This window comes from Acomys russatus, chromosome 21 (genome assembly GCF_903995435.1).
Source record: "Acomys russatus chromosome 21, mAcoRus1.1, whole genome shotgun sequence".
NCBI lineage: Eukaryota > Metazoa > Chordata > Mammalia > Rodentia > Muridae > Acomys > Acomys russatus.
This window is the reverse complement of record NC_067157.1, coordinates 8837751-8855571: the sequence shown is the minus strand read 5'-3', so window position 1 is coordinate 8855571 and position 17821 is coordinate 8837751. Positions and strand designations below refer to the sequence as shown.

At 47.0% G+C, this 17821-nt stretch overlaps 1 non-coding gene across 1 annotated transcript; it reads left to right on the top strand.

Moving 5' to 3' along the window:
- Positions 1 to 16783: 16783 nt before the first annotated feature.
- Positions 16784 to 16891, top strand: LOC127205431 (U6 spliceosomal RNA). Its single transcript, XR_007832642.1, has one exon. It is a non-coding gene; the product is annotated as a U6 spliceosomal RNA (small nuclear RNA).
- The last annotated feature ends 930 nt before the right edge of the window (positions 16892 to 17821 follow it).

Genomic DNA, 17821 nt, shown 5'->3' with positions numbered 1-17821 from the left:
TGCCCGCCTGGCGCTGCAGGTCCACGGCTGGGGTCCCAAGCCGCAATGGCTTTGAGTTCAGGTCGCACGTGATCGCAACTTTCCCCGGCTTGGGAAGCCCGCGGAAGCAAGGAACCTAGCGCACCACACACAGCAGCCACCCGGCGCAGAGCCTAACCATCAGGAAAAACCCAGAGGCGGGTGACAGTTTCTCGTGCCACCTCTCTCTCCTCTATGGTCTTTCAAACCAGGACGAGTTTAGAGTATGGTGGAAATTTTTGGGTGACAAGGAGGGGGAAAAAATAACATATTTTTGGACAGCCAACTTGGGCTGCCAACCAACACTGCTCACAGCACAGCTTAAATTCGAACTCGGTGCCCTCTGGGAAAGGCATCTCCTGCTAAGGCTTTAGAGACAGCGTGCCAGGCTCAGCTTTGAATCCTTGGGTCTAGCTTTTGCCAGAAACCCAATCGTTTGCTGCCGCCCGGCCAACACTACCATCCCGAGGTGGAGGCAGAAGGAGGCGCTTGGTCAAGGACAAAGGACTTCAAGTGGAACTAATTTGTCTCGGGCAAAGATGAGGGCAAATGTGGTGGGAAGTAGACCCAGGCCTGTCTTCAGGGAGAAGTGTAAGGATGTGTGGGTAGAAAGAGAACTGTGGGGTTTTCAGGTGCCCGGGCTGGGTGGTAGAAGGACATGGCTGCCGTCTTGCATTGCCTGGATACGAACGAGCCTGCTGACTCACTTACAGACACCAATACTTGTGAAGAATACTCCCAAGCTCCGCAAATTGTCCCCCAATCAAAATTTCTCCAGCCACTAACTAATTCTTAATCAAACTAGGTGCCAAGAAGCCCACTAAACAGACACGGGAGCATACACCCCCACCACACACAGAGAGAACTATTCAATTCTGGCAAAAGCCACAGGGGCTACCCATCCCGCAGCAGCATATGCGGTCTGCGTTCTGGGCGCCCGACGGTAATTATCCGCGCGCTTTGCATAATTCACAATACAGTTCTGAAATCATCGGGATGACTTTCTGGCAGGATTGGTTCGGTGGTAAAGACAACAACTAGCTTCAGAAGACGCTGGCAGGCTTGAGATTTTACAGTCCCCCAAATCCTCAGAGAAGCCTGGAGCCCAAGGGCTGCCTGGCCTTTGCTCAGGCCAACAGGCTGAAGGCCACCGGGGACCCTGGCTCTAGACTTTAAAAAACTGGAGCTAATTGGGACACAGCTCAGAGAAGAATCTTTAGCAGAGCAAAGACTGACTTCATTTCCCATCCACTAGCCTCCACAAGCTGCCTGCCTCACAGGAGGTGCCACAGAATGTGGGAAAAGAAAGGAGTCACTGGCAATCTTCCCAAGGGGCCTGCAGGAGGCTCAGCAAGGCAACCAAAAGATGAGCATTCAGATCTTGCCCAACTACCTGTGTAATCTTGGGCAAGTGATTAGACCACTCTGGCCTCCAGATTTGTTATTTATTTATTTATTTATCTATTTATCTACCTGTCTATTTATTTATGTATTTATTTTAAATGTGACTTTCTTCAACTCTTGGGTTCAAAAAAGGTTCCCAATAAGACTCTCAAGTTCTGAAAGCGATTGATAAAGGCAAGTGCCAGCTATCTCAGAAAGCATCTTCAACAAAGACCAAGATAAATTTACAGGTTGGGAAAAAAGCCAAATCTAGAGGTCCTCCAGGACCAGGTCCAAAGCTTGAACCTCATTTCCCCTTTCACTTCTTTTTGTTTGTTTTTCAAAACAAAGTCTCACTATGTATCTGGCTGTCTTAGAATTCACTGTGTAAAACGGGCTGGCTTCAGACTCACCCAGATCCCCCTGCCTCTGTCCCCCACGTGCTGGGCTTGCGAATGTGCACTACTTCCTTCCTCACTTCTTGTGAGTCTGTGGCTCTCAAGGAAGCTAAAGCCTGCAACCGCAGCAGCCCTGCATATTTCACTGAAGGATGATTAGCATTTTGGTTCAGGAGAAAAATTTATTCAATAAATAATAAGCACCCACCATATGCTACCTGGGGATGTGGGAGGTTAATGGGTTAATGGCTTCTTTCTTACTCAAACAGACTGGGGGTGGGGCAGACACATTTATAAAAATGGCATTTTGGGGAAGGGGCTGGAGGTTTGGCTCAGCGGTTATGAGTACTTGTTGCTCTTGGAGAGGACCTGGGTTTGGGTCCTTGACTGCAGAAGCTCACAACCATCTGTAACTCCAGTCCCAGGGGATCTGATGCCCATGAGCACCAGTTGTGCATATGGTGCGCACACATATTCAGGCAAAACACCCATATACATAAAACAGCACACACACACACACACACACACACACACACACACACATATATATTCAACACACACACACACACACACACACACACACAGAGAGAGAGAGAGAGAGAGAGAGAGAGAGAGAGAGAGAGAGAGAGGTGTGGGGGTTCTCTGTGTAGACCTGGCTGTTCTGGAACTTACTTTGTAGACCAAGCTAGCTTCAAACTCAGAGATCCACTTGCCCTTTGCCTCCCAAGTGCTGGGATTAAAGGTAGATGACACCACAACCTGGCTAAAACTGTGTTTTGTTTCAAAACAGGCTTTCTCTGTGTAGCCTTGGCTGTCCTGGACCAGGCTGGTCTCATGGCGATCCAACTATCTCTGCCTCCCGGAGTGCTGGGATTACAAGCATGTACTACCTTGCTTGGCTTTAATGGTGTTGCAAATTGAGGTAATGCAGAAAACTCTGGAAAATACATAAAAGTCCCCAGATCAGTGAGCAGCAGCACCTCGGATCATACATGAGTTCTGGAAAGCTGGCCCCAGGCTCAGCACATGCTCTGAGACCCATTCTAACAGGCCTTTCCTCCATTAGAGAGAGCCCTGTTCAGCTAGCATAAAGCAAGGTTCAATTCCTACATTGGTGCCATGGTCTCCCTTTCCTGCCTCTCTCTGATGCTTCTAAATGAAAAAGACCCAAAGAGCCTGGGAAAGGCTGTGAGTAGCAAGCCACCTGGTGACAATGGTGTGGAACTCAAGAGCCCTTCTTTCCTACCTGGTGCTGGTTTATATGAAGAACCCAGTGCTTTTCACTTACTTCTAAGTGGTGGTCAACTCCTGGCTGTGACTCATGGGGCAGAGGCCAGCAGGTAGGAGGTGCCCAGTAAGGTGCCGCTAAGTGGCAGGCTGAAAGAACTGTTGTGACCAGCCTTGCTTCCAATTAATCAGTTCCTCCAAGGGCTTCTTCACACACTGCATGGCTGCTAACTCTACTCAGAAAAGAAACACTAGGAACATTCCAGAAAGCCACTCCAGCTCCTCCAGAACACAATGAGCACTGACTTACGGGACTTTTTTCTTAACACAGTGCGGGATGGTGCTGCTAAGAGCTGTGCATTATAAATCCCATCTCTGCGTTCACGTTCATGCTCACATGCACCCCACTACTGCACTAGACTCTAGAATCTCATTGCACCTCAACTGCACTAACAATACTCATGTAGAAATGTCTGCCCTGCTGCGTGGGGATGGCGCACACCTTTGATCCCAGCACTCAGGAGACTGAGGCAAGTGGATCTCTGAGTTTCATGTCCAGCCTGGTCTACAGATTGAATTCCAGGACAGTCAGGGCTATACAGAGAAACACTGTCTTGAAAAACAAACGAACAAGAAGGGGAAGAGGGGGAGGAGGAGGAGGAGGAGGAGGGGGAGGAGGAAGAAGAGGAGGAGGAGGAGGAAAGGGAGGGGAAGGAGGGGGAGGAGGAAGAAGAGGAGGAGGGGGACAAGGAAGAAGAGGAGGGGGAAGGAGGAAAGGGAAGGGGAGGAGGGGGAGGAGGAGGGGGAGGAGGAGGAAGAGGAGGGGAGAGGAAGAAGAGGAGGGGGAGGGGGGGGAGGAGGGGGAAGAGGAAGAGAAAGGAGAAACAGCAGTAGTAGCAGCAGCAGCAGCAGCAGCAGCTTCCCACTGTGAGCCTGCCTTTAGTGGAGTTTGTAAAAGTGAGATGTGTTAGTGTGCCTGCTTGGTAGGAATCACAAAGCCCTCACAGTGGGATAGGCTTAGGTGAGAAGTTGCAGGGCCAGGTTCAGGGCCCCTAAGAACAGCAAAGTTTGACTCTCTGAAACAAAAGACTGACTAAGAGAAGCAGCACAAAGAGATAGGCATCCATGACCCTTCAGCCTCTTCAGTTCCTAGAATTCATCTAGTCAATTTGGTTTTCTTGTAAGCCCCATACTCTCAGAGCACACAAACCAGAAAGGGCCATAGTATTCTTTCGTTTTCTTACTGATGAAGAAACTGAGACCCTTCAAAAGACAAACCCTGTCTTTGGTCACTCATCTGAAAATGCAGACCACACAAGAACCCTGGATTCTTGATGCTCCGTAGCAGGAAGCCAGCCCATATCTCCCAGAATGGCTTCTAGAAGCTCCAATTAACTAGCATTACTAGGGTCCCACGGAGGCCCTGAGAATTTGGAGCAGTGTTGTGAGCATCCTTAAGTGACAGCTCAGTGTTTCTGTGATCTCTGGCTATTTTGCCTTACCCTTTCCTTCAAATTTCCTCCCTACCAGTATTTAATTTGTTGTGTCCTAAGGGGTAGTAAGCTTGGGAGGTCTCTTGCTGTTTTCTAGATGGACTGGTGTGATCTACAAGAGAAACATGGGGAAAGCTAATGATTAGAACAATCAATTATCCACTAAATCTGACCAATGTGGATTGACAAACTGAGCCTCTTAGCTTAAAAAAAAATCTCATTTCAGCACTAACAGAAATAATTGTTATGTTAAAGCTCTATCCGGGTTTAAATGTGGCTAACACATTGGAGAATGCGTACAGTCTTTAGTATCAATCTCTGCCAGCACAGGGAGACATCCAACATCCTTGGATGCTTTGTTTCCAAGAGATGTAGTTCACACAGTACCCTGTTGTCCTCAGTAATTTCAGAATTCACATCACTTACAAAGATGCAGAGTGGCTATTTAAGGAAGTCTACTTAAAAAAAAAAAAACCCACCCTCCAAAACAAAGCAAACCTCCCTCTCTCTTCTCCCTCCCCCAAACCCCAAGTGTTTTGTGCAAGGAGGAGTCAACCAGTGGGATTCACAGGAGGTCCCTAAGTCAAACGCTGCAGCTGCGCTTTTAAAAAGGGTTGGATAAACTACAGCCGTTACTAACGTCTGTATTCGTATAAGCCAAGATGATGATGGGGGTAATCAGATCTCATGCTTCAGGGCATAAGATGATTGCTTGCTGGGAGCACAGGATCTGCCCTTTCAGGTACGGGAGTTCACAACCCAAGAAGTGGGCAGTTGCAAGGGTTGCACCTCTGCCTGGGAAATTTCACGTGAAATGGACATGACATTTGGGGTAGGTGAAACAGTGATTTGAAGTCTGACATGTCCATCAGATCAGAGTCCTAACTAATGAAGGCCTGCATCTCTCCACCCAGACCCTCATCACATGTAGTTCATGTGTATCTCTGCAAGGTGAGACACGAAGGATCAGGTGCCCATTTCTTAAGGTGAAGTTCTTTGACACTTCCTTGCCCTTTACTGTTGAGTGGATACTAAATAGCCATAGAAAAAGTACAGGGAAAACAATGAAGACACTTAGACTTCAGTTCCTGAATTTATATGCTCTTACAATAACGTGTACTTGGCCGATTTTGTATGCTTCACATGTTTGAAGCACACACAACACAGGCGTTTCCAGTTGCCTTAGTTAAATAGTGGTTCAAATTATTTGTATATGTGGGGTGTGCAAAGGAATGAATCCATCCCAAAGGCCCTCATCACTAAAGGAGTTTTTGTTGGTTGATTGCCACACTGGAGGTGAAAATCCAGGGCCCAGCATCCTCTACCACTGAGCTAAAATCCAAGCTCCAATGTCATCTTTTAAATTTAGTATCTGAAAGAGGAAGGAAGGATGCAATAATAATCTTTTTTTTTTTTAAATTAGTATCTTCTAACTCCTGGAGGCGTGCACTTTAGTACAGTTACACAATTGACATGGCTTTGAAAACACCTGTGTAAGTGTTAGCAGAGTCATGCTCCTTTTACACAGCTCAGTCAACCTGTATTGAAAAGTCATAGACCAACAGGCAGCTGCTTCGAGCCTTGCAGGGTGGTTACAGCCTTAGCCTTCTGGGTATGGAAGACATGTCTCTGGCTTCATCATTACTAAGCCATTCACTTCGGTTGCACTCAAAGGGGCTGTTCTGTAACATATGACTGCTAATGAGATGTTTAAATGATGCACTGAAACAGGTTTGGGGTTTTTTTTTTGGGTGGGGGTGGGGGTGGGGCCGATTCTTGCAGCTGTTGGGCTGCAGACAACCCTGGGAAATTTGTCGGGAGCTCAAAGCACCATCGTTAATAACCATTATTCTGTTGTCGGGGATGTTTGTTTAAATACTGTTGACACTGTGTGCGTATTGTCATCGTCTCTAAATTGTAGCTCTTAGCCGCTGAAATGTTGTTGAAGACCACCTAGGGTTTCCTCCGCATGGTGCTGAAGCGTGTATTCACCTGATGGGTAAACAAAAAAACAGATTTTTTTTTTGTTTCATTTTTTCCTCATGTGCAACAAGCAAGACATTTTCTGGAAGGGAGGGAAAAAATCATTTGGGTACAGTTGGAACATGCTGCGGAGACCCCACCTTTGTATTTCTCACAAGGCGATAGAAAAATGAACAAACCGAATTAATACGGCTAGGTCTTCGGAGCACTCGCTGATCTGTGTGGCGTGACTGTATTTTAAGACTCGAGCTTGCCATTAAGTGAATAAATCAGTAACTATTCTTCTCGCCAACATCGTGTTACTCCCACTTAAATTTTGCTTATTAAGTGAGGTCATTTGGTAGGAGAGTGTCTTTGGTGAGTGGGGGGCGGGGAATCTAACAGCCCGACTCCCAAGTTGAGAGCTGCAGATCATGGCCAGTACAAAGCGTTTTTCTATCTTGACTTATGAGGAGACAATAGTGGGTCTTACAAAGGCGCCACCTGTGACTTAACTCGGTTGACATCTCTGTTAAGAAGGGCAGAAGAGGGGCCCGCACGTGCACACTCGGAGCACTTCAGCGTGACCCACCTTTCGGGCGGTGGCGCGGTGGTCCCGGCCTGGCTGGGCTTTGGCCTTCAGTTGCAGAAGCGGGACTGGGGAAGGAGAGGAAACTCTGGTGCCGGCCACCAGCTCGCCCATTGCCCGCTGCCCCATTTCACAGATGGGTAAAAGCGCTCTGCGGACCCTGGCCACCGGCCGCGGGTGAGCCGGGTCCCGGGTGGGGCGGTGTGTCCTGGTCTGGGGGCCCAACCTTCAGGCCGGTGGCTTTTTGCTTCCTTCCCGAAGGTCGCTGCTGACAAATCTATCTATTTGGGGCAAATTGTCAGTGAGAAACTTCCGCTCGAACTGCGCTGGACAAAACCCGCTGTTTGAAAAGGGTAAATCCCGCGGCCGGCGCAGCCGAACAATGCCGCGGGCTGAGCGCCGGGGGCGGCGCGGGCCGCACAAAGGGCGGATTAATTGGGGCCGCGGCGGAGCGCGGCGCTCCAGCTCCACTCAGCCCGCGCCGCGGGGCGCCCCATTGACTGGGCCCCGAGCCCCACTTTTCACAAACTCCAAACAAAAGTCAATTTCTTTTTTATAAGGCGGGGGAGGGGGCGACCGCCGAGATTCTCCACCAGCTCCTAGGCAGAGCTCTTGCTTTGGGGGGCTGGGGGCGATGTTGGAAGGATGGGGGACCTGGATGGACCAACGGGGACCCTGGAGGGGGCGGGAACTGGAGTGAGGATCCCGAAGGAACGCAAGAGGGACAGCGACCCTGGATGGATGGGGACCCCCTAAAAGTGGGGACCCTAGAAGGTTGATGAACCTCTAAGGAACCGGAACTCTGGCGCGACCACGGTGGGACAGAAACTCTAAAGGGAAGAAGAGGAAATGGGTCTCAGGGGACTGGTACCCTGGAGGGAAGGGGAGCAAGGATGGAGAGGGACGTGGGTGTGGCTGCCAACCACTGTTTCCCCAGCCCCTTCTGCCTCTTCTGGACACAAGGCGAGGTGCAGCCTCCTTGCCACACCCCCCAAGCGGGAAAGGACATTAGTGCCGGGTCTTGAGAGTCGCTGACAAAAGACGTGGGTAGTGGCACCCACCCTGATGAGGTGTGGCCCTCTGGCTTGGTGGGGGTACCGACAGGTGACTTGGGAGATGCAGAGAAACACAATAATTAGTGCCCTATCTGGCCGATTTAATTATCCTTGTGGCTACTGTATCTAGCAGCTACTGGGTTTCTGACTGGAAGACAGAGAGGGCGTTAGAGAGCATAGACTTCTACAGTTGGCTGGGACAGCATACTGAGAGTTCGAAGCCATCCTGGGCTACTGTGAGAAACTGTCTAATAGAGTGGGGCAGGAAGAGAGGGGAGGGGAAGGGAGGGAGGAGAGAGAGAGAGAGAGCGAGAGAGAGAGAGAGAGAGAGAGAGAGAGAGAGAGAGAGAGAGAGAGAGAGAGGAGAGAGAGAGAGAGAGAGACAGAGAGAGAGAGACAGAGAGAGAGAGACAGAGAGAGAGACAGAGAGAGATATGATGTAGGGGATTGAATGGGAAACAGCCCGCTGTTACCAATGACACTGACTGGAAGGAAGGAGTGGCATATGGGAAACTAACACATAATTACTCTGTGGACACACATACTTGGAGAAGTGATCATGATTTAAGACAAAGATAAATTACAGACTCAACATTGTCCTTGGTCTACACATCACAGACAGAGGATAGCCCAGGATGGGAGCCTCTGCATCTGCCCCTCAGGATGAGAGATGAAGGAGGAGTACAGAGGCCTCTTCAGCTGACACTGAGATGGGTAAGAAATCCCCCCAACAATGGATGATCTCCCCAGCTTGCAGGCTCTGCTGTGTATGAAGGTGGGAGCTGCCTACAAGATACCGGTCCAGAGGCAAAGGCTTCATTCCTTGGCCAGAACTGGCTTCCAGCTGGGAAGCTGCTACTTGTGTTGTGTGAGGGAAGTGGCCAATAGATAGAGGGCTGAAGCCAAGGGCTGACAAGAGAGGCTATCTGAGGGAACTGTTTCCGCCCCTGTGTCTGCAGGTAGCAGTCTGTTCTGCTGTGACTGATTTAGAGGTCTTTGTCTCTCCTGTGGCATCCTTCCTAAGACACCAGCTAACATCTTGGCACTCCCCTGGGTGGGCACAGTGGGAGAGTTCCGATCTCACTTGGCGTGAGAGGTGAAAGGGATCTTCAGAACAGGCTGAGGCGGGCAGGAGGCAGAGACCTGGCCCCAGTGGGTGGTGGCACAGCAAGAGTGGTGGGTAGACTTGCTGGCAGGCGCCAGCCAGGCTCCGTTTCAAGCATGTTTTAAAGCTGTCGATTTAAAAAGGTCTTCTCTGGACCAGACAGTGAGCCCTTCCAGATTTCTGTTGAATCCAAGGCTGTGAAAAAAAAATCAAGGACAAATATTTATCTAAAGATGTCACAACTTTGAATTTCAATGATAACTTCCCTGCTAATTTCTGGTCGGAATCTAAGAGCAGCTGTTGTCATTGTGTATTTTGAATTTCCAAAAGAGGAATTTGGGGATCGACGTTCCCCCCCCCCCCAGCGCTCAGTGTGCCTTCTTGTGGTTTGTTGGTGCCTTTTGCAAGTGTAAACAAATAAACACTGAGAATCTCAGCTGTTTTTGCGAGTTATTAACTCCTGCCAAAAAATTAATATAGTATTCGACTTTTATCGGCTGAGTTTCCTCTCCAGCAGAGGCAGAGGGAGGGTGCAAAACCTGCAGTTGTGTATTATGGGGAAGGCAAGAACAAGGCCATCTGGTAAACCTCCAAACCGAAGCAATGCGTGCATTAAATGGTGTGTGTACTGGCTCCTAACAGAGGGCTCCTAGGCGCAGCTTCTAAGAGCACTCAGCATACTTGCTTACATTACTATTTTATTTTGCACACAGACTTTGTTTATTTCTAATAAACTACATACAGTAGGAACAGTTTATGGACCAATCAGGAAATCCATTTGTAAAGGTAACATTCAAAATGTTTAGCGCACATTACTATTTTACAGATGGAGGTCTGCTGAGTGACTTGAGGGTGAGTGACATACTGATACCAGACCTTCCCATGACTCTCTGGTTACCTTTTTTCCTTTTTTAAAAAAATATTTCTGATTGTGTGTGTGGGGGGGGGGCGCTGTGTGTTTGTGAGTACTGGTGCCTGTGGAGGCCAAAGGCGTCAGAGAATCCCATGGGCTGGGGTTATCCGCAGTAGTGAGCCACCTGAAATGGGTGCTGGGAATCAAACACAGGTCTGTTCTCTTTTCATTGTCATGCTTACCCCCCTCCACCACCACCCCCCCAGCCCCCCCACAACAGAGTTTCTCTGTGTATCCCTCACCATGTGGGAACTCACTCTATAGACCAGGCTGGCCAAGAACTCAGGGATCTGCCTGCCTCTGACTTCCTGAGTGCTGGGATTAAATGCTAATGTTCCTCCACGCCACAACGGGGGAGGGGGGCGGGGGCACAACTGAGCTGAGTCACCTCTCCACCCTTACTGGTTAACTTCAAAACCAAGTTTGAAGTACTTTGTCTTTTAGAAAAAAAATATTTGGGGTGACTCAATGTGGACAAACCTGAGAGCACAGAACGTCCTCAAACTGTGAACTCCTCTGGAAAGAAAGGGGTGGTGGGTGGGGGGAGTCTTGGCAGCTCAAACTGTCACGGTCAGAGGAAGTACAGAAATGGCAGGAGCGGGGCAAGCACAGGCTCAGATGGAGAATCCCTAGTCAGGAGCCAAAAAGAAAGCATCTCAGGCGTCCCAAGGTCCTGTAGATTGAACCAATCACAGAATGGAAAGATGACTGTGGGGCCAGACTGTAATTTGAGCTGTTGGGAGGTAGAGGCAGGATGATCATCAGTTCACAGTCATCTTCAGCAGCAATGAGTGAGTGTGAGGGCAGGGAAGAGGAAGACAGAGGAAAGAGGAGGGAGAGAGAGATGGGGAGGAGGAGGAGGGGGGAGGGGGAGGGGAGCGCTATAGTTTCCTTTTCTACATTTAAATCTTTACCCTAATTAAACTTGGCTTTGCAAATGGTGTGAAGTGGGCTTTTAATGTGTATTTGTACGGGGGTTCGTGCATCTTATTAGTAGTACTGATTGGGTTTTTTTTTTTTTTTGTTATTATTACATCTGCTTATGGGGGTGTCATGCGCATGCTATGGCATAAGCGTGGTGGTGGTCAGGGGACAGCTTGCAGGAGTCATCTCTCAGGTCTCTCCATATGGGCTTCAGGAATCGAACTGACGTTCTCAGGCTTGGTGGCAAGCTCCTTTTCTTACTGAGCCATCTCAGCTGACTCCAATGAAATCTTAAGGCTTTCTCTGATGGTTTACAATAAAATATATTTTTTTCTCTAAACAAGTAATGTACAGCTTGTTAGACTTCAATGATACATTATGCCATTTTCTTCTTCTCCTCCTCCTCCTCCTCCTTTGTTTTTTGTTTCATTTGTTTTGTTTTTTGAGATGAGTTTTCTCTGTGTATCCCTAGCTGTCCTGGAACTCATTCTGTGGACCAGGCTGACCTTGAACTCACAGAGACCCACCTGCCTCAGCCTTCTGAGTTCTGGGATGAAAGGCATTCACCACCTGGATATAGTGGCATTTTCTAAACATTACTTTTGTTTTTGTTTGTTTGTTTGTTTTTTGAGACAGGCTCTCTCTGTGTCTACCCACTTTGTAGACCAGGCTGGCCTTGAACTCACAGTGATCCACCTGCCTCTGCCTCCCGAGTGCTGAGATTAAAGGCGTGCGCCACCACGCCCAGCAACATTACATTTTTAAATCAGTTTTTTACTATATGTAAATATATGTTGATTGACATATTCTCTTATGGATCATAATAATTTGCCTTAGTTTTCTGCATGGTCAATGACGTCATTTGTGTAGAGCGTGTTTTGGATCTTTCTCATTTTTTCTAACCCTTGATTGTTTTCTTGCCGTGCTGTCAGGCTGGGACTCTGATACAGCGTTGAGAAGAGTGGGAGGGCGGTAACTCTGTTTTCCCTGACTTTAAGGACTAGAGAATTTAGGGTACATATGGGTGTAGAATTTGTGCATCTTTTTAGTGAATTAGGCAACACTTCTTTTTCATTTCTAGTATTCTTTGGCTTACTCTCTTAGCTACACTAGATTTCTTTTTGAGTCAGGTGTCTCTGTAGCTTTGGCTGTCCTGGAACTCACTCTGTATAGACCAGGCTGGTCTCGAACTCAGAGATCTGTCTGTCTCTGCACCTCAAGTGCTGGGATTAAAGGCAAGCGCCACCCCTGCCTTACAACCACTCATTATTTTTTTTTATATAATTTCCCTTTTAAATTATGTTTACATCCATTCATTCAGCGTGTGTTGTTTATGCATTGATATATTGATCAGAGGACAACTTGCCGGGGGCAGTTCTCTTCTTTTACTATGCTGGCCCTGAGGACTCAGGGCGTTCGGCTTGGTTCCATGTGCCTTTACCCAGTGGGCCACCTGTCCAGACCCTTCTTGTTTCAATCACCAGAGGCCCACTGCTGAATTCCCAGAAGCGGATGCAGAAACAATCATCCTAAAGTTGTTTGTGTTTTCTTTTTAAAGATTTACTTATTTATTTTGTGTATGAGTGCCCTATCTGCATGTATGCCTGCACGTCAAAAGAGGGCATCAGATCTCATCATAGATGGTTGTGAGCCGTCATGTGGTGGCTGGGAATTGAACTCAGGACCTTTGGGTGAGCAGAGAGTGTTCTTATCTATTCAACCATCTCTCCAGCCCCCAACTCTTTTTTTTGTTGTTTGTTGGTTTTCGAGACAGGGTTTCTCTATGTAGCCCTGGCTGTGCTGGACTCACTTTGTAGACCAGGCTGGCCTCAAACTCACAGCGATCCACCTGCCTCTGCCTCCCTAGTGCTGGGATTAAAGGCATGGGCCACCACGCCCGGCACCCCCCCACTCTTATTTTTTAATTCTTTCTCTTCAAGCAATTAATTGATTTTAAAAATTGAGACAGCAACTTTTGTAGTGAACTCATTATATAGACCAGGATGACCTTGAACTCACAGAGATCTGCCTGCCTCTGCTTCATGAGTGCTGGGATTAAAGGCATATGTCACCACACCTGGCTCTATTTTTCCTGTAATTTTTATTTATTATTATTTTATATTATTTATATATTATTATATTTATACACACATGGGGCACTCATGTGCTGAGTTCAGGTTTCCTCTGCTTTTGGAGTTCTACAATCTTTACAGGCAAAACTCTGCATGTGCGTTTCTTCTTATTTTCCTGCTTGGTGCGTGCTTGGCCTCTTGGATCTGAGGACCACTGTCTTTAACAGTTTTGAGAAAACATCAGCTGTTATCACTTTGAAAAACGCCTCCCCTCCAGTTTACTCATCCTTCGTAGAATCTGGTTAGATTAAAGCCCAACATCTTTTTTCACATTTTTAACTATTTCTGGACTGCTTCCTGGGAAGTGCTTTTGCACTGTTTGCTTCTGAACTGTATTCTAGAAAGCATCTCTACCTGTTTTCTGGTTCCCTAGCTTTCTCTTTTGTCTAAATGGGAAATAACTTCCAATCTAATGAGGGGTCAATTACATTTTTACTTTCTGGATTGTTGTTTAGATCTGATGAAATGCTCCTTATAAACTCTTTCTTCCTAATATAATGCTTTATTGTCTGTGTATGTTTGCCTGCATGCACACCTGTGTGTGTAGCAGCTGTGCTGGTGCCCTCAGAGGCCAGAAGAGAGCTTTGTGTTCCTTGAAACTTGAGTTGTGAACTCCCATGTGGGTGCTGGGAACTGAACCCAAGTCTCCAAAAAAGCAATAAGTGCTCTTAACTGCTGAACCATCTCTCCAGCCCCATCTTGCTAAGGTTGTTGTTGTTGTTATTATTACTACTACTATTATTTTTGGTCTTTCAAGACAGGGTTTTTCTGTGTAGCCTTGGCTGTCCTGGACTCACTTCGTAGACCATGCCAGCTTCAAATTCACAGTGATCCACCTGCCTCTGCCTCCCAAGTGCTGGGATTAAAGGCGTGTGCTACCACACCTGTCTGCTATTATTATTATTATTATTATTGTTGTTGTTGTTGTTGTTGTTGTTATTATTATTATTATTATTATTATTATTATTATTATTACAGTAGTAGTAGTAGGGGCCATGTATACTATGGTATTCCTGTGGAGCTCAGTGGACAACTTTATGTCAAGTCCCTCCTTCTGCCTTTATGTGGGTTCTGGGAATTGAACCCAGGCCCTCAGGTTTGCGCAACAAGCACTCTACCCAGTGAGCCCTCTTGTCGGCCCCTCTCACTAGCACTTATGAACTCCTATTTTGTTTTATTAAGCAGGTAGCACTTGTATCTGGTACCTAATAATGCCTTTTGTTATGGGGAAGTGCTTGCTTTATGGTCTAGGCTGGTCTTGAACTTTCTCTCCATCCTCTAACCTCTCCCTTTTGAGTGCTTGGATTATAGGCACGCGCCACCACACCTGGCTATAAGGTCAGTATTTGATGTCCTTAGGGACGATTCTTGTTGACACACTTGTCTCTCTCTCTCTGGTCTCCCCTCCCTTCCGACTAGTCTCCTCCATTTCCCCAGTCTCTCTTCTTGTTTCTTGTCCTGTGTCAGTCATTTCTCTCAAGGGCTTGAATGGGTGAGACTCACCCACATAATGGAGAGTACCCTCAAAGTCTTTTTTTGCTGCAAGCCTGTTTAAATGTTCAAATATTGACTTCATCCAAATACAGTGTAAAAATGCCATGAACTTAGTGTAATCTATGAAATGGCACGGAGTACAAGATATTCTCACCACAAGGTGGCCTTCTTGAAGAAATTATATAAACTATGATAGGTAGGTACACTTAGAAACAAAAGCGTAGCTGGGCCATGATTGTGGACGTCTTTGATCTCAGCACTCGGAAGGCAAAGGCTGGCAGATATCTGTGAGTTCGAGGCTGGCCTGGTTTACAGAGTGAGTTTCAGTACATCCAGGGCTACAGGGAAGAGCCCTGTCTTGAAAAACAAACAAACAAACCCAAACTCCCAAACCCAATAAAAATTCCCTAACAGGCCCACACTATCTCTGTTGCAGAGGCAAAGGCCTAAAAAAATATTCTTAGCTCTTTTTTTTAAGCCTATCTTTTCCTTTGTTATCTTTTATTTTTGAATCCAACCTTTTTTTTCCTATTTATTTATTCATTTTACATCCTGATCCCAAGCTCCCACCCTCCTCTTCTCCCAGGCCCACCCTACCCCATTGTCCCCTCCTCTTCTTTTCTGAGAAGGGGAGCCCCACCATGGGCACCAAGCCGCCCTGGTGCATCAAGTTGCAGCAAGACTTAGCACATCCTCTCCCACTGAGACCAGACAACGCAACCCCAGCTAGGGGAAAGGGATCCAAAGGCAGGCAACAAAGTCAGAGACAGCTTCCCCCCTCCCTCCTCCCCACTTGAATTATTAGGGGGGTCGACATGAAGACCAAGCTGCAGGTGACCAAAGATAAGATGGAACACGGGGTGCACTCCTTCGCTGCGCTTACGTTTGCTTAAGCTAACTGGAAATGTCTGTTGCCTCGTGTTTTGCCAAAGCCTAGAGTTCCTTGGTCTCTCCATGGAAATCTTTAAAATATTCCCTCGATCCAAGGGAGACTCACCGGCCTCGGGATACCTTCCCAGCAACACTCAGATCAATGCTTGACATTGTAACCTGGCCAGGCTGACACATAACATTAACCATTGCCGGGTTAATTGACTGGGGTACTGGACATCGGAGGCAGGGTTATAATCTCTTAGGACAAAAGGACAGTATGACGAGGGACTGAATACTGTCTTGCTTACAGATATCAGTGAGATGAAGTTTATGTGGCTTATTGAGTAAGGTGACTTATTGCCGGGACAGACAACTTGAGATGGAGTCCTGGAGCCTGCAGGGTGGCAGGAAAGAGCTGACTCCCCGAGCTGTCCTTGACTTTCGGTCTCCACACGCACAACGCATGGAAGTAAAATAAATGAACGATGTAAATGCAATTAGCAGAGGCTTCCAAGCCACTGAGCTCCCTCCAGCCTTGCACACGCACTACTCTTTCAGTCCCATGAGCTCACATTGCTTGCCACAGGGGCTGCAGGTCATGCATTGAGCTGTTCGCTGCAGAACTGCAAGGAAAGGCAGGTACGCATCCCAGTGATGCAAGGCTAGAAAGGTGTGTCTCTTCCTCATGTGTGGCCTGATCTTTAGCGTGAGAGATCCCATGAGTCGGCTGGGGAGGTAGCTCAGCCATCTAACAGCAAACATGAGGCTCTGGAGGCTTTGGATTGCATCCTTAACACTGAAAGCAAACAACAAAACACACAGAGCCTTTTTAAAATTTAATTTTTTACATATATTTTTTATTATTACACATATATATATAATAAACTACCTACAGCAAGAAGAACCATGAAACAATCAGGAATTATATAAACGTTACATTTATAGTGTTTTACCTATTTGTATTTGGCAACCTTGAAGAAAATATCTTTCCTATCTTGGTGAGTCTAAAATTCTGAATGTAAATCAATATCTATCATATCTCATCTCTATCAACCTAAAAACATCTATATAGACCTAAAATCCTCTTAACCCCTAAACAGCTAAGCTTAATTGTAAAACTAAATTATCTGCTCTTCAACCCCATCAGAGACTTGAGAAGGAATAAAATTGATTACTTGAGTAAACAGATGTTTTTATTGTTTTAAGAATTCTTTGACGTGCTCGCTTCGGCAGCACATATACTAAAATTGTGAATTATACAGAGAAAATTAGCATGGCCCCTGCGCAAGGATGACACGCAAATTCGTGAAGCGTTCCATATTTTTGATGAGAGAAGCATGGGAGAATGGCAAAGTTGAAGGATCCAGAGGATCCTAGAAACCTATAAGAAGAAAATTATGATAGGCAGATTTGGGCCCAGGGGTCCCGTTCAAACTATGGCACCAGTCGAGGACAATACAGGCTGTAAACTTTAAACCCCTACCCAGATCTAGCCAATGGACAGGACATTCTCCACAGTTGAGTGGAGAGTGGGGTATGACTTTCACACATACACTGGTGCCTCATATTTGACCATGTCCCCTGGAGGAAGACCTGGTGGCACTCAGAGGAAAGATAGCAGGCTACCATGAAGAGACTTGATACCCTATGAGCATATACAGGGGAGGAGGTCCCCCTCAGTCACAGTCATAGGGGAGGGGAGTAAGGGGAAAATGGGAGGGATGGAGGAATGGGAGGATACAAGGGAGGGGATAACCATTGAGATGTAATATGAATAAATTAATTTAAAAAAGAAATTATGTAAAAAAAAAAAAGAATTCTTTGACAACAAGACAGGTTAACTCCTGCCAACACCCAGCCTACCTCAAAGGAGATGATGAGCATCAAATAACCTCCTTGGGGAGATGGTTTCAAATGTGGCAAACCAGCCACTGGGCACAATGTCCTCATTTCTGCCATAGACAGAATTCTACCTCAAAATGGGCAAGCTTGGATGCAGGCAGAGTCATCAGCCAAACTCTGACAAGACAGGGTAAGCAAGTTCTCGATAGTTCCTGCCTCATAAATATGTCTGTCAGATATACTGGGCCAGAAGGCTGAAGACGATGCTCCAACGTCTTAGAGAGTTTTGGGTCACTGTCTCTGTCATTTTTTCACATATAGCCTTTAATCCCAACACTTGCGAGGTAGAGACAGGCAGGTTTCTGTGAATTCAGGGCCAGCCTGGTCTACAAAGTGAGTTTGAGGGCAGCCAG